Genomic DNA, 18501 nt, shown 5'->3' with positions numbered 1-18501 from the left:
TGGTACTGATGTTTAAGTCTGCTCATTTTTATATCTACTCAATGTTCATATGACTGGTCCTGGAACCATCCATTTTCCCCTCAATTTATGAGGCAGAACAAGATGATTCAAGTTATGTGATTCTCTTTGAAAAAAAAAAGAGAAAATAAAAGAAACTGGGAGAAGTCTGTCTAGAGGTTATAAATATCAATTTAAAAGAAGAAATAAAAAAATAAAAACATAACAAAAATGGGAAAAATACAAAAACTAAACAAAACAAAACAAAAAATCAAACAAATAAACAAAACCAGAAACTACAAAACAGCACTACAACATCAAATACAATAGCCAAATAACCACGAGAAAAAAAGAAAGAAAGAGAGAAAAAAAGAAAGAAAGAAAGAAAGAAAGAAGAAAGAAGAAAGAAAGAAAGGAGGAAGGAAGGAAGGAAAGAAAGAAGAGAAAGAAGAAAGAAAGAAAGAAAGAAAGAAGAAAAAAGAAAGAAAAGAAAGAAAAGAAAAATAAAAAAAGAAAGAAAGAAAGAAAAAAGAAAGAAAGAGAAATAAAGAAAAAAGAATGAAAGAAAGAAAAAGAAAGAAAGAAAGAAAAGAAAGAAGAAAGAAAGAAAGAAAAGAAAGAAAGAAAGAAAGAAAGAAAGAAAGAAAGAAAAGAAAGAAACAAAGAAAGAAAAAAGAAAAAAAAAGAAAATGCCTTCTACACACCTATGCTTATTGCAACACTATTTACAATTACCAGCATCTGGAAAGAACTCAGGTACCTAGCAACAGGTGGCTGACTAAAGAAATGTGGTATATTTATATGATGAAATATTATGCAGCCATTAGGAAAATACAATTTGCTTATACATGGTTATATATGGTGAGTATTATGCTGAGTGCAATGAGGCAGAGGAAAAGAGATAGAATATTATCACTGATTTGTGGACTATAGAAAGAAGAGAAATAGTATGTTAATGATATCTATAGACAACAGAGAAAAGTTCAGGAGACCTAGCCCAGGATAGGAAGCTTGCCATAAAGAATTCTGAGATTCTGAGTACAGATAGAGTAAAGAAGGGTTTACTCTGACATTGATAATTTGAATTGATCACTTTGGACAAGAACTCTGCAGTAAATGGGGGAAAATGGCATGCAAGACACCTTTCCTTTAACAGTAATGCAAAACAGTGACCAAAAGGAGAGAGAGAGAGAGAGAGAGTAGAGAGAGAGAGAGAGGAGATGAGAGGAGGAGAGAGAGAGAGAGAGGAGATAGAGTGAGAGAGAGGAGGAGAGAGGGGAGGAGGGAGAGAGAGAGAGAGAAATTGTCTGCCCTATAGACAGGCTGGGATTGGGGTAAAAGAGAAATGGGGCATAGGTCATGAGAAGGGTGCACTGATGATTGATGGTGTACATTCTATGAATAAAATTCAAAATTAAATGCTTTGTAATCATGTTGCTTAAATAAAAACTTAAATTAAAATGAGAGATAATAGTCAGTGAGCAAGACAATACCTTATAGTATTGTAGAGACCCTTAACTCTAGAAAGTCTGATACCACTTTTCAGGTTTTTTTTTTCAAATTAATTACTTTATTTAATTACCATGTATTAGATAGTTGTTAATAATACATTGGTCCAAGAACAATCCCAACAATAAAAAATTCTCTCCACATTTGTTCCCATATTCCCACTGGTACCAAGCCTACCCCTATTACTTTAGCAGGCACAAAATAATATATTTTATATTGATTGTTAACAGGTAAGTGGTAATAAAATTAGTTAATAAATAGTACATCAACGGGTGGCCAAAATTTTGACTGTTTAAGGGCATTGTACATTATATGACTGAAACACAACATGAACATCTTTGTAACTGTGTACCTCAAAGATATCCAATTAAAGATTTTATTTATAAAATAAATCAAAAGGTATAAAACATAAAACAGAACTAAAATACAGCAATAAGTACAAAATTTGTGAAAATAAATGCATCTTGTAATGAGGTTGTTAACTCATTGTCAGGTTTGCTAAGCAGTTTGTTGCTTACTTGATTTTATGTTATTTGTTTTGTATTCACATTAATGTCTAAGTTGTTGTGTTCCTATTGGGTTGACAATATTGAAAATATTTGGAGTTGTTACACAGCCACATATGTAGCCATATAATCCAGAAATTGCAAGCTCTCTAATTGATTTAGTGTCTTTTGTGGGCATGGTTTTGTCTGCCAGGGTTTTAAAAAGTACAAGAAGGTGGGAGGGTCAGAAAAATAGCTTAGTGGATAGGACATTTGTCTTGCATGAGGCTGATCTGGGTTCAAACCCTGAAGTCCCATAAAGTTCCTTAAGCCATCCATATGTGATTACAGAGTGCAAAGCCAAGAGTATCCCCTTAGTGCCATTACATGTGGTCCCAAAACAAACAGAAAACAGTGGGCGAGGGTGCACACTCATTTTAAAAACCTCCTGGTGATGTCAGTCCAAATATTGGCATACTTGGAATTTTGGTTGATTTTGTATCTCAGCAGAGATCACTGGTTAAGATTGGAAGCTGGACCATTAGTGAAGTGGTAGTTGTCAGACTTGTGGGTGGTGGATGCAACTGGCATGGCGGTGGCAGGGCAGGAACTTGTCCATCCCACTCCTCCTGAGGTTACCATTTTCAGCTCTATGACTGGTATGCATGAATATTTATGGTTTAGTGTATATTTTTTGGAGAAACTATTGAGTCTTTGTAGCTGACCAAATGCAGGCATGAAGACGGCATTTGTCTTCCTTACATACTTTTGTAACTCAATGATATGTATTCTTGTTTTATGAACTCTATTTAAACTAACATGCTACATAAGAACTGAGTATTTTTAGAAGACTTATTGGTTGAGTAAATGAAAACAATTGTATTTGACACAAATAGCAAAAAGGGCTGAGTCAGACTAAAGGTTAGTCTGACTCAGAAATTAATTTCTGTATCTTCCACGATATCAAATTTTAACAAAAAAGAAATATATGTTTTACATGCTTTACCTTTAAATGGAAATAATAGATACTTTTCTGGAAAATGTGCGTGTGACAAAGATAAAGGGATATTACACTAGTACAGTCTAATTACGTAATAATTATAAATTTTACAGCCTGAATACTTTGTACCCATTAGTTATAAAATTTCCAGAGGCTCAAATAGAAAATGCCTGTTATAACCAGTCTCTGGCATAATGTTTTTTATTCATTTGTATCATCTTCAAGGTCTAAAAAAGATCATAATTAATATTTAAAGCTGTGGCAGAATGTTATTATAGATTGTCATTCTAAAAAGAGCATTTTAATAAAATTGAACCTAGTGACTGAGCTAGACACCTCAGGCTAATGTCTATATTCTTCTTCTTTCACTATAAACAGAAAATTAAAATTAAATTGCTCTTTATGAATAGAAGAGGAGAGAGAACAGAAACCTTTTGAAATAAATGTCTCTCAAGCTAATTATGGTTGTTGAAGCTGTTTGACACCAAATCCCTATGAAATGCAATCAGGTGACTGGTTGAGAAATAACTTTCTTTCCAAATATCTTTCCAAATTGTTATGGAAAAAATTTAGAAATTTAGGTGAAAAAAAAAAGATTGTATGGTAATAATATTGAGACAATAGAAATAAAAGTCAGGAGGACCAATCCCATGGTAGGAAGCTTGCCACAAATAACCCCAGAGCATTTAGGATAGAAAAGGGACCACTGTGAGAAAGAGTGAAGCAGATCACTCTGGAAAAAACATGATGCTAAAAAAGGATAAAATGATATATATACTCCCTTCAAACCAGTGTCAAAAGAGAAAACAAAGAAAGAGAGAGAATTAGAAAGACAAAGAGAGAAAAGTAAAATATCTGCCAAGAGGCAGGTAAAGGGGAGGGTGGAAAGGAAAATTGGGACATTGGTGGTGGGAAACGTGCATTGTTGAAGGGTGGTGTATATCTTATAACTGAAATTCAATCATGAACAACTTTGTAACCAACTTAGACGAATGATTATTAATTATTATAAAAATATAAAGAAAGTTATTTCCTCTTCTGGGAGCAGAAGCTTAGGGGGGCCTACGGGACTCAGGCTGCCCCCAGCAGCCTTCTCTCTCCTTTCTCATGGACTCTGGAGCTATTCCTGAGTTCCCACCCAGGGACCAGCGAGGTGGGTGCCAGGGAAGAGTTTAAAGGGGACCCTAGGCTTTCCCGAACCTCAACCCTGCAAAAGAGGGGTGAGTGTGGGAAGCAGGCTGGTGAACTTCTGGCTTCTAGTTCATTGAGGAACTCTTTCCTCTTCTGGGAGTGGAAGCTTTCGCCAGCATGGGGAATAGCAAGGCTTCATGCCAAAGGCATTGTTACCAAGCTGGGGGGGGGGGGGCTGCAGGGCTCAGGTTGCCCCCAGAAGCCTTCGCTCTTCTTCCTCCTGGACACAAGGGCTATTCCTCGGCTTCTGCCCAGAGGGGGCAGCGAGGTGGGTGCCTGGGAGTAGTTTAAGGGGGACCCCAACTTCCCCAACCTTCACCTTCACAAGAGGAGTGGGTGTGTGCAGACTGGTGAACTTCCTGCTTCTAGCTCATTAAGGAACTCATTTTTCTTCTGGGAGAAAAGCTTTCACCAGCATGGGGAATAGCACAGCTCTATGCAGAAGGCCTCTTTTAATATATAATATCTTTATTTAAACACCTTGATCACAAAGATGACTGTGGTTGGATTTCAATCATGTAAAGAACAACCCCATTCACCAATGCAACATTCCCATCACCACTATCACAAATCTCCCTCCTCCCCACCTCACCCCTGCCTGTACTCTAGACAGGCTTTCTATTTCCCTCATTCATTCGAATTATTCTGATAGTTCTCAATGAAGTTATTTCTTTGGGGGGGGGGCACACCCGTTCAATGAAGTTATTTCTCTAACTGCACTCATCACTCTTTGTGGTGAACTTCATGTAGTGAGCTGGAAGTTCCAGCCCTCCTATCTTTTGTCTCTGAAAATTATTGCAAGAATGTCTTTTATTTTTCTTAAAACCCATACATAGATGAGTGAGACTATACTGCGTCTATCTCTCCCCCTCTGACGTATTTTATTCAGTATAATAGATTCCATTTACATCCATGTATAGGAAAATTTCATGACTTCATCTTTTCTGATGGCTGCATAATATTCCACTGTGTATAAGTACCACAGTTTCTTTAGCCATTGTCTGTTGAGGGGGATCTTGGTTGTTTCCAGAGTCTAGCTATTGTAAATATCGCTGCAATGAATATAGGTGTGAGAAAGGGATTTTTGTATTGTATTTTTGTGTTCCTATGGTATATCCCTAGGAGTAGCAGAGCTGAATTATATGGGAGCTCAATTTCCAGTTTTTGGAGCAATCTCCATATCGCTTTCCATAAAAAGTTGGACCTAAACTGCATTCCCACCAGTAGTGGATAACAGTTCCTTTCTCTCAAATCCCCGCCAGCACTGCTTGTTTTCATTCTTTGTGATGTGTGCCAATCTGTATGGCTTGAGATGGTACTCTTAGTTGTTTGGATTTGCATCTTCCTGATGATTAATGATGTGGAGCATATTTTCATGTTGTTTTGGTCATTTGTATTTCTTTTTTGTCAAAGTGTCTCTTCTTTTTTCTCCCCATTTTTTGTTGGAAAGATGCTTTTCTTCTTGTAGAGTTCTGTCAGTGACTTGTATATTTTGTATATTAGCAACCCTTATCTGATGGGTATTGGTTGAATAGTTTCTCTCACTCTGTGGGTGGCTCTTGTATCCTGGGCACTGTTTCCTTTGAAGCAGAAGCTTCTTAGCTTAATATATTCCCATCTGTTCATCTCTTCTTCCACTTGTTTTGAGAGTGAAGTTTCCTGCTTGAAGATGCCTTTAGTCTCAATGCCATGGAGTGTTTTACCTACGTGTTGTTCTTTATACCTTATGATTACAGATCTGATATCAAGGCCTTTAATACATTTGAATTTGACCTCCATAAATGATATTAGCTGGGGGTCTAAATTTGCTTTTTTTAGTGGCTAACCAGTTTTGCCAACACCACTTGTTTGAAGAGGCTTTCTCTGCTCCATTTAGGATATCTTGCTCCTTTATCAAAAATTAGGCGATTGTATGTCTGAGGAACATTCTCTGAGTAAACAAGCCTATTCTACTGATCTGAGGGTCTGTCTTTATTCCAATATCATGCTGTTTCGAAAACTATTTCTTTATAATGTATTTTAAAATTGGGGAAAGTAATGCCTCCCATATTCCTTTTCCCAAGGGTTGCTTTAGCAAATCGAGGTTGTTTTTGTTCCAAATTAATTTCAGAATTGTTTTCTCTTCTTTGAAGAATGTCATAGGTATCTTTAAGGGGATCACATTAAATCTGTATAATGCTTTGAGGAGTATTGCCATTTTAATTATGTTAATCCTGCCAATCCATGAGCAGAGTATGTGTTTCCATTTCTGTGTGTCCTATCTTATTTCTTGGAGCAGAGTTTTATAGTTTTCTTTGTATAGGTCCTTCAAATCTTTGGTCAAGTTAACTCTAAGGTATTTGAGTTTGTGTGACACTAATGTGAATAGGGTTATTTTCTTAATGTCCATTTCTTCCTTACATTATTGATGTATGTAAAGGCCATTGATTTATGGTGTTAATTTTATTGCTAGCCACATTGCTATATGATTTATTGTTTCTTGAAGCTTTTTGGTAGTCTTTAGGGTTTTCTAAGTAGAATATCATGTCATCTGCAAACAGTGAGAGCTTGACTCTTCATTTCCTATCTGGATTCCATTGATATCTTCTTATTGCTTAATTTCTATAGCGGGTATTTACAGTACTAAGGTAAATAGGAGTGGTGAGAGAGGACAGTCTTGTCTTCTACCAGAATTTAGAAGGAAGGTGTTTAGTTCTCCATTGAGGATATGTGCCATTGCCTTGTGGTAGATGGCCTTAACTATATTGAGAAAGGTTTCTTTCATTCCCATCTTGCTGAGAGTTTTTATCAAGAGTGGGTGTTGGGTCTTATCAAATGCTTTCTCTGCATCTACTGATATGATCATGTGATTTTTATTTATCTTTTTGTTGATGTTGTGTATTATGTTGATAGATTTATGGATGTTAAACCATCCTTGCATTCCTAGGATGAAACCTATTTGATCATAGTGAATGACCTTCTTGATGAGACATTGTTGAGGATCTTTGCATCTGTGTTCATCAGGGATACTGGTCTATAATTTTATTTTTTTGCAGCATCTCTGTCTGATTTTGGTATCAAAGTGATGTTGGCTTAATAAAAACTGTTTGGAAGTGGGTGTTTTTTTTAATTTCATGAAAGAGCTGGCAAGGATTGGTAGTAGTTCCTCTTGAAAGGTTTAAAATAATTCATTGTTAAGTCTTATCTGGGCCTGGGCTTTTGTTTTGTGGCAGACATTTGATTACCGTTTTAATTTCTTCAATAATAATGGGGGTGTTCAGACATGCTACATCCTTCTTATTCAACTGTGGAAGGTTATAAGAGTCCAAAAATTTATCCATTTTTTCCAGCTTCTCGTGTTTAGTTGCATAGAGTTTTTCAAAGTAGTCTCTGATTACCCTTTCAATCTCTGCAATATCTGTAGTGATCTCCCCCTTTTCATTTCTAATATGTGTTATCAAGTTTCTCTCTTTTTTTGTGAGTTTTGCTAATGGTCTATCAATCTTGTTTATTTTTTAAAAAATAACTTTTATTTCATTGATTTTTAGAGTTTTTTTAGGGTCTCCACTTCATTGATTTCTGCTCTAAGCTTTGTTATCTTCTTCTGTGTACCTATTTTTGCTTCCTTTTGTTGATCATTTTTTAATTTTATAAACTTTGTCATTAACCTGTTCAGGTATGCCCTATTTTCCTTCTGATGAGGGCTTGCAAAGCTATTAATTTGTTGTGTACCATAAATTCTGATAGTTTGTGTCTTTATTGTCATTTGTTTATGGAAAGGTTTTCATTTCTTCTTTGATTTTATCTTGGACCCACTGGTTGTTCAGTAGTAGATTGTTTAATTTCCAGTTGTTAAAGTTTTTCTTCTGTGTCCCTTTGTAGTTCACATCTAATTTCAGAGCCTTGTGGTCAGCGAAGGTAGCCTGCAAAATTACTATCCTATCTGTTCACATTCCTTGAATACTTTTTCCACTGTCTGATCGTTTGCCTTAAGGTTCTTTTCCAATCTCTTATGCTATATGGAGTTGTTCTTCATTTCATCTTCCAGTTCACTGACTCTATACTTAGCTGTTGTTCACCTGCTGGAGAGGCTTTACATTGAGTTTTTCAGTTCAGCTACAGTGTTGTTCAAATCTGTTATTTCAGTTTGGAGTTTTTTGATTAATATCTTTGTTTCATGTTCAGCTAGAGCTATATTTTCTTTGATTTCCATGAGGATCTTCCATATTTCTCTTCTAAAATTCTCATCTGAGAGGTTAATCAGATGGTTGGTAATTTTGGGGTCATCAGAGCTATCATCTTCATTTTCTTTGCATGTTGTTTGCCTGTGAGTTTTCCCCCATTTTCACGTATGTAGTATAATTTTTTTCTATGTGTTGTGGTGAGGTTCATTAGTTAGAAAGAGCGTGTAGCCATGAAGTGAAGTGGAGTGGCTGTGCTCTTCTGGGGCCTCTAGAAGACAGTATCTTTGGGTCCTTCCTGGCTTTCTCAGGAGAGCATCAGAAGACCAGAGAAGAGAAACACGCAAAGCCACCAGGTCACCTCTACTCCCAGTCTCCAATCTCATAGCAGGACCAACCCCTTTGCAGACAAAGGAGTCACCTCTCTGCCAGTCATCCCTAATAGCCAGTTTTGTAATCACTCTGTTTTTCTTGGCCTTTTGGCCTGAGTGGCTCCAGGAGACAGTTTTTTGGGGCCCTTCCTGACCCTCTCAGGAGAGCTTCAGAAGACCAGAGAAGAGAAACACACAAGGCCAACAGGTCCCCTCTACTCCCAGTCACCAATCTCACAACAGGACCAAACTCTTTGCAGACAAAGGAGTCACCTCTCTGCCAGTCGTTCCTGATAGCCAGTCTTTAATCACTCAGTCTTTCTTGACCTTTTGGCCTGAGTGGCTCCAGGAGACAGTTTTGGGGGCCCTTCCTGGCCCTCTCAAGAGAGCTTCAGGAGACCAGAAAAGAGAAATACAGAAAGCCAAGAGGTCCCTTTAGCTTCTTCCATTTGCCAATTATGAATGCCTTTGTATCAAGCTTAGTGGGGCCACAAGGCTCTGGCTTCCCCCACCAGCCTTCTCTCTCCTTCCTCCCAGACACTGAGGTTATCCCTGGGCACCCGCCCAGTGGGGCAACAAGATGAGTACTGGAGAGGAGTTTAAAGGGGACCCCCGGCTTTCCCCAACCCCCACCTTGCACAAGAGGGGCTGGAGTGGAAAAGGTGCCAGCAACTTTACTTCTCACCAGTGTCCACTCTCAAACTGCGTGGGGGCTAAGGACCCAATGTGAGAAGTATAGATAGTTTATATCATAGGGTTTAATCTATGTTTACAATACACACAATGTCTATGTTGTATACTTTTCTTCCCCCTTTGGCTTACCACCTTACAAGATTATTTTAGTCCTTTTCTCCCTCACCCCCACTTGCTATTACCACACATTAAACTATTTTTACCCTCAGTTCTTGGCTCCTCACAAAGCAGATTATCATCCTCACTCAAGCCAGCTGCCAACCTGCTTCCAAAGTGAGAAAATAGACTCTCATCCTAATAAGAAACCAGTACTCTGTTCCACTTTATCTACTCTCACCAGCCTTCTACCCTCCACCTTTCTTCACTGTGTACCTGTGCTTGCTACCATATTCGGTTTCTGAGAAGTCTCCACTCAAAGATATTTCCTGATATGAGACTGCTGGGAGTAGTTTTTCAGACTCCAGAAGGCCTAATCACAAAGTGGTGTCGTGAATTCAACACCCTACCCCTAACTATTTCTAAAGACATAAAAGGGACATGTATATCTCCTTTGTATATCTTAGATGTATTTCCTTAACAGCTATAACTCTGTTTTGAATATTCTCTTATATAGTGACGATTTTGCCCACTGTTTTGTGTGTGTGTGTGTGATCTGTTCAATAAGGAATTCTGGTAGAAGAGTCTCTCTGTTTAGAGTTCATGTTAAAATCAAGTTACGGGGATTGTTGGACTTGTTCCCTTGGCTCCTAGATGCACCTTGTGGCATTGTTCTTCTTTTGCATAGGCACATTAAAATGGAAAAATATTACATATGCAAACAAGTTCTTATCTAATAGAGATAGGAACACAAATTTTGTAATGCAGTTAGGCCTTATACCCTGAACATTGGCATAATAAATTGGCTCAGGCCTCAGAAGAATGAGCATTGCCAATTCACCCCTGAACCATGGATACCATCTATGGAAACAACCACAATAGTTTATAATATCACCAGGAAGCAAACCTCTACTAGGAAAGTTCCTACCACTGCCCTGGCATTGACTTAATCCAAAGAGTGTTCTCTTAACACCCAGACAACTTAGCAACAGCAACAACCTGGTTGCTGGGCAGGGCTATCCACATCTAATGGTGAGGTAAAACTAGGAAATTCTCCACATCATCCTGAATTTGACGAAGGAAATGCACAGAAACCAGAATTTTCAACTTTGGAACCTGACACCAACAACAGCTAATGTGCCAAAAAAATTCACCATGACCACAGATAATGACTCAGGTTGGACAACCTAGTATGCCTGGAGCCCAGAGTTCATCTCATGCCAGAAAACTTCAGGGGTAAAGTCTCCTTGTATTTAGGCCAAGTCTTTGTTTTTCAATTTTCCCCATATTTTTCTGGGTTATGCAAACAACAATTGCTACTCTTGTGACATTATTACTGTATTTGTAACTCTTATTCTTTAAAAAAAAAGAGCTTACTAACATTAAAAAAGTAACTGTATATTTTAGCCAGTTGTATTTCTTCTTTGAGGAAATGTCTGTTCATTTCTTCTTCCAATTTTTGGTGGGGTAATATGTTTTTTCTTATAAAGTTCTGTCAGCACCTTGTATATTTTGGAAATGAGCCCGTTGTCTGATGAATATTGGGTTAATATTTTCTCCCATTCTGTGGGTGGCTTTTGTATCTTAGGCACTATTTTATTTGAGGTGCAGAAACTTTGAAGCTTAATATAGTCCTATCTGTTTATCTCAGCTTCTACTTGTTTGGATAGTGCTGTTTCCTCCATGAAAAAAATGTTCCACATCACTAATCATCAGGGAGATGCAAATCAAAACTACAATGAGGTACCATCTCACACTCCAGAGACTAGTACACATCATAAAGAACAAGAAAAATCAGTGCTGATGGAAATGGGGAGAGAAAGAAGCTCTTATTCACTGCTGGTGGGAATGCCATTTAGTCCAGCTTTTATGGAAAACAATATGGAGATTTCTCAAAAAATTGGAAAGTGAGCTCCCATTTGATTTAGTGATATACCCGAGGACCACAAAAATACTATACAAAAATCCCTTCTTCATACCTATATTCATTATAGAGCTATTTACAATAGCCAGACTCTGGAATCAACAAGATGCCCTTCAAAAGATTAATGGCTAAGAAACCATGGTACATATACACAATGAAATATTATGCAGCAGCCAGGAAGATGAAGTCATGAAATTTTTCTATACATGGATGTACATGAAATCTATTATGTAAGTGAAATAAGTTAGAGGAAGAGATATCGGCACAAATAATATCACTCATCTATGGGTTTTAAGAAAAATTAAAGACATTACTCTATTAAGGCTCAGAGACAATAGAGTGAAGGGCTGGGAGGGTTGGAAGGACTGGCTCATGATTTGAAGCTCACCGCAAAGAGTGGTGAATGCTGATAGGGAAATAACTACATTAACAACTAGCATGACAATGTTGAAGAATGAGAGAAGTAGAATGCTTATCGCGATACAGGCAGGGGAGGGAGAGGGAAGGCATTGGTGATGGGAATGTTGCACTGGTGAAGGGAGGTGTATTTTGTTTATGACTGAAACCCAAGTACGAACATACCTGTCTCGAATGGGTTGAGAATGGTTTGGGAAGATGGAATGGGAGGCATTGATGATGGTAATGTTGCACTGGTGAATGGGAGTGTTTTATTTACAACTAAAAGCTAACTACAGTCATGTTTGTAATCATGGTGCTTATATAGTTTATATATAAAATATAAAGAAAAATGTAAGTGAACCTATTACAAATGAATCTATAAGATAAAAAAAACATTGTGCCAAAAATTTGCTTTCTAAATTGTCTTCTTTTAGTCATAAGCATACCAGAATAAAGTTTTATGTATTTTATTTAATTGGTTAAAATGACTTATTTTAAATAAGCAGTTACAAGGGATGATCCAAACTAAAAAATGTAGGTAATGGCATAAATACCTTAGTTTCCCCCTTTAAAGAAATATATGGCATTATTTTTTAATTAAAATACAGTTATATTTAGGTACTGAGTGTGTCCAAAATGAGTGCCATGACCCTTTTGAAAGTTGCTTATTATACTTTCCACTGGAGAACACACACCAAGTTATTCTTCCCTTCCTTTAAACTCTTTTTAAAATTACCATCAATTTTAAAGGTTATAAAATTTAATGGAATTTTAGGAGTGCAGAGTGCTTTTCTGCATGTTGTTTTGGAATTTTAATGCTGTATAACTATGAGTGACATTGTTGGATCATATGGAAGCTCAATTTGTAGCTTTTTGAGAAATTTTAATATTGTTTTCCAAAAGGGCTGGACCAGTCTACACGCCAACCAGCAGTTAATGAGAATTTCTTTCTCCCCACATCCACACCAGCACTGTTTATCCTTGTGTGTGTGTGTGTGTGTGTGTCTGTGTGTGTGCGCGCGCGCGCATGTGCGCGATGTGTGCCAGTATCTGTGGTGTGATATATCACATTGTGGTTTTGCTTTGCATCCTGTGATGTTTAATGATGTGCAGCACTTTGTCATGTGTCTTTTGGCCATCTGTATTTCTTTGAGGAAATGTCTGTTCATTTCTTCTCCCCATTTTTAAATGAGGTTCATCAAAACACAATTTACAATAGCCAGGATCTGGAAATAATCTAACTGCCCAAGAAAAGAGGAGTGGCTATGGAAAATATGGTTCCAGGGGTCCTCAAACTTTTTAAACAGGGGGCCAGTTCACTGTTCCTCAGACCATTGGAAGGTCTGACTATAGTAAAAACAAAATTTATGAACGAATCCTTATGCACACTGCATATATCTTATTTTGCAATGAAGAAACAAAACAGATACAAATACAATATGTGGCCCGTGGGCCATAGTTTGAGGACCACTGATCTACACAATGAAGTATTATGCAGTTGTTAGGAAAAATAGAGAATTTTTTAATTACATGGTTATGGAGATTATTATGATGTAAACCACAGTGTCAAAAAGGCAAAAAATGAGATAGCTAGAGGGATGAGAAAGACAGAGAAGTAAAATATCTGCTAAGAGGGAGAATGAGAGAGGGTGGGAGGGGATCTAGAGATATTTGTGGCAGGAAACGTGCACTGGTAAAGGATGACTAAAACTCAATCATAAACTATTTTCTAACTACAGTGCTTAAATAAAGTATTAAAAATCAATGGATTTTTTGTTTTGTTTTGTTTGGGTCACACCCGGCTGTGTTCAGGGGTTACTCCTGGCTGTCTGCTCAGAAATAGCTCCTGACAGGCACGGGGGACCATGTGGGAAACCGGGATTTGAACCAATCACCTTTGGTCCTGGATTGGCTTCTTGCAAGGCAAACGCCACTGTGCTATCTCTCCGGGCCCAAATCAATGGATTTTTAATGGAATATTATAGATTTTGTTTAATATTCTTGACCACTTTACTTTAAAACATTACTGTATAGTTTTTTCTCCATTGAAGATGATATTTGCCATTGGCTTCTGGTAGAAGGCCTTAACTATATTGAGAAAGGTTTCTTTCATTCCCATCTTGCTGAGAGTTTTTATCAAGAATGGGTGTTGGACCTTATCAAACGGTTTCTCTACATCTATTGATATAATCATGTGGTTTATATGTTCCTTGTTGTTGATACTATGTATGATGTTGATAGATTTACAGATGTTAAACCATCCTTGCATTCTTGGAATAAAACCTACTTGATCTTGATTGTAATGAATGACCTTCTTGATGAGTCATTAGATCCTATTTGCCAGGAATTTGTTGAGGATCTTTACATCTCTGTTCATCAGGGATACTGGTCTGTAATTTTCTTTTCTGGCAGCATCTCCCTTATAGCTTTGGAAAATCAATCTAGGTCTTTATTATTATAGTTGCTATATGTCTTGGTGCTGCTCTGTTGGAGTTTATATTGTTTTGTGAACTTTTTGGCATCTTGGATTTGCACAGCTGCCTCTTTCTAGAGCACGGGAAGTTCTCTGCTATTATCTCTTCCATTATTTGGTATACAATTTTTACTTTTTTCAATTTATGGTATTATCATTTGGAAATTATTCCTCTTGTCTTTGTTTATTAAGTACCTTAAATTTTCTTCCACCTAGGGTTTGAGAGATAGCCTTGCATTCGACCTACCTGGAAGGGACCCGGTTTGATTTCCAGCATCCCATATGGTGCCCCAGCCTGCCACAAGCGATTTCTGAGTGCAAAGCTAGGAGTAACACTTAAACCAGGGGTCTCAAACTCAAGGCCCAAGGGCTTGCGGCCCTCTCTACAATATTTTGTGGCCTGTGGCCGGCCTTAGAATAATAGCAATAAAAAATTGCATTAGTAAGAAAAATTGTATTAAACATTCGCATACCCCGAGCAGTTTCATTTGGGGTATGCAAATGTTTTTTTTTTTTTTGCAATTTTTTTTTACTAATGCTATTTTTTATTGCGAATATTCGGTAAGTGAAATCCCTTATGTGGCTCTGCCTCACCCTGACTTTGCCTCCTGTGGCTCCCAGGTAAATTGAGTTTGAGACCCCTGCCTTAAACACTTGGACTCTTATAAACTTCCATAATTGAATAAGGAGGATGTAGCATATCTAAACACCCCCACCACTATTGAGAAAATTAAAACAGTAATCAAATGTCTGCCCCAAAACAAAATCCCAGGCCCAGATGAATTTATTAATGAATTCTTCCAAACCTTTCAAGGGGAGCTACTACCAATCCTGGCTAGGCTCTTTCATGAAATTGAAAAAAATGTTTACAAAAAGAAAACCTTTTATTAGCATAAATTGCATTTTGTTAAAACAGTAAGACACAAAATAAAGAGATATACTTACACAAGTAATCTCTGCACATCTCTAGTATTAAACTGTTTTAGGCAATCCACAGTTTCTTAAGAAACATCTCTACTTTTACCTTTCACATGTACAATGTAGATATTAGAGTTCAGAAAAATCATTAATCATAAGGATATTTTCTTTTTAGAATACAATTAATTTCATAGAACATTATGTTCTAGTATTCTCTAATGGCAAATTCAACCCTTATAAATATCTATTTATTTTAAAAGAATAAGCTCTGGTAGTACATTAACACATTTTAATTGTTTCATCCCTCAAGAAAGTATTTTAATTCAATTAAGATTCTTTGATTTTCCTAATAATGTTTTCTAATTTGAAAAATTCAGTAATTTGCAATCTATCTCCTGGTCATTATTGTCAATTAGGAAGGTACTCCTTCATACCAGATGGTACTAAAGGAACAGAACAAGAGAGTGGGAATGAAATCTGGTGTCCAAAACCCTCCTACATGCCACTTTAAACAAAAATTATTTTTTTAAATAAAAAATACCGCAAGAGTTGAGAACATAACAATTTGTACTTAAAAAATATCTTAAACCCTGAGAATTATCTCTCTCCCACACACAAACACACTCATACACATACATACACAGAATTCACAAATAACAAACTTTTGAGCTGATTAGAGGTCCTAAGGCTATGTTTTCTTTTTTGTATATGAAAGAAAAAAGGATAGCTCATGTAGGCAAGGGCCTGTTTTTGCACACTTTTGTACTTATTTTGAAAATTTCCATAATTTATAAATGAATAATTAGGTTATAACACTTATTCAACTTTTCCAAGTTAGGATTGTTTCCTGAGGCAAGATGAAAAAAAAATGAAATAGTCTCAGCTCTTCATTAACTATGAACTATCCATGAGTTTATCATTTCAAGGCCTATCATGGTTTGGATATATTGCTGTCTCTCAAAGAGAGACAAATAAATGGATATGTGAATCTCTAAATGACCAAGTGAATATGGTCTGCATATATTTGTACACTACCCTTTCTGACTCTCAATCGCATAATGCTCATGAACCCTTTTATTACTTAGTCTCCCTCAATGATATAAATAAAAGATAAAAATTTGAGTAGAATGCTTTTTGGAAAACATATTAAAAAGTATAAGAACTGAGTTATGAAATGAAACAGTAAAGAAATTTATACAAAGTGTATTGGTGATTAGAATTTTACTGTGATGCACAACTAGAATAATTCTGTTGAAAACAGAAAAAATCCATCAAGAAAAATGCCACAGTTCTTCTACTCAAGATGGAATTAAGTCCTGTTCATCATTGTTTTTCTAATATGATAAGCACTTCAAGTTTGCCTGCCAAAAATCTGAAAAAGATAAGAATTACAGATGTTTCCTAATAAGAATGGGAATGATATCCTCAATAACTGGGTATCTTGTATCTCTGCATTTCAATGTTTTTAGACAAATTTTACTTCTTTTTCCCCTACCTAAAGAGAAACTTTGCTTACCAGGTTGGTAAATAGCAATAGATACAGCCAACGTCAAGAGTAAAAGCCTACAATAATGTCCATCAACAGATGAGTGGATCATTAAGATGTGGTATCTATACACAATGGAATACTACATGGCAATCAGAAATGATACAATCACAGACTTTGCAGCAACGTGGATGTACCTAGAACATATTATGTTAAACGAAGAAAGTCAGAAGACAAAAGATAAACACAGAATGATAGCACTATTCTAAAGTACCTAGAATAGGCACCAGATATACAACTAATACCCCGTGATTAAATAACAGGGTGTAACAGGATAGAAACCTCAAACACTTTAATAATCACCATATACTGGGAAGTAGAGCTCAAAACAAAGGGTAGAGAAACAACACAAAGCCCGACTACACATTATATCATAAAGAAACAAGCAACAACAGAAACAGCAGCATAGAGAGAACAGGTATGTAATTATCGTTTTACTACAAAGGCCCATAATAATTTACTAGGGATCTCATACAGGATAACAGGTAAGGAGTAAGACAGAAACTTACTGAGTTCAACGGAAATTCTTCAAAACATTATATTTGAATGCCTTAACCTTACCACATTTAAAATAACCTCTCAGTTTTTCTGTCAATAGGGGTTCCTGGATACAAAAGGTGAACATCCGATGGTGGTACCTCGGTGCTGAGTCACATGAGGCACCATATTCTGCTTGAATCATGAAAATGGCCGAATAAAACTCTTTAACATACCCTTTATCTCTAGATTATGCCTTCTTTTAGGACCTGAAGCACATGACCAGCCAGATCACCAAAGCAATGACTGAGACCTACAGTTTTTTTTATTTTGATTTTGATCATAGTGGCTTACATATCTTTCACATTAGTATTTTAGGTACATATTGACATTGAATCAGGGAATACCCACCACCAAATTTGTCCTCCCCCTTCCTTGCTCCCTTTCTGCAACCCATATCCCCCACCATCACCCCCTGGGCTGCTAGCGTAGGTGGTCCCCTCTTTATCTAGCTTACTATCAGTGATCATACATCTGTTTGGTCCTTATGCCCTCCCTTGTTTCTCCCTCTATTTGAGAGGCTAACCTAGATAAATCGAGTTATGTGGTTTTGTTTGAGGGAGAGAAAGGCAATAGAATGGGATAAAGATTAAGAAAAAATTAAAAATAAAATAAATTAATTAATAAAAATATGCTAAAAATGGGTGGAGTCCTTCTAGTGGCTATCAGCCTCAATTTGAAAGAGGACATAAAAAAGGTAATTGAAACACCATAACAATACAAAAATAAATGTCAAATTAAATATCCAGTGGGCCCTACAGCAATAAAGAGAAGCACCACACAATAGTCTCGGTTCTGAAATCAAATCATTCTGGAATGCAAAAAGAAAGAGAAAGAGAAGATAAAATAATATAAAATAAAAAGGAGACATCAATTTCAATATCTATACCAAAATAAAGACGTCAAAAAAAACAATCAATCAATAAATATACATGTGGAAAAATGATTATTTTGTGCTTTTTTCCCCCCCTGCATAGGCACAGTAATTATTGGGGATATTGTAGAGAGAATTCTATTGGCCTAGGAGATACAGGGTTTCTCCATCCCTGAAGTATACTGTCATGGGATTAACTATAGACTCCTTGCATGATCATTTACTCTCCCCTCGGTGCTTTTGTGGTTCTAGCAGTTCTGCCTCTTCAGTGTCGTTTTAATTCATCTTCTGTAGTTGGTTATGTTTCTGGAAGACCCGTTCACTTGTG

This window comes from Suncus etruscus, chromosome 16 (genome assembly GCF_024139225.1).
Source record: "Suncus etruscus isolate mSunEtr1 chromosome 16, mSunEtr1.pri.cur, whole genome shotgun sequence".
Classification (NCBI taxonomy): Eukaryota; Metazoa; Chordata; class Mammalia; order Eulipotyphla; family Soricidae; genus Suncus; species Suncus etruscus.
Note: the sequence above shows the minus strand (reverse complement) of the source record.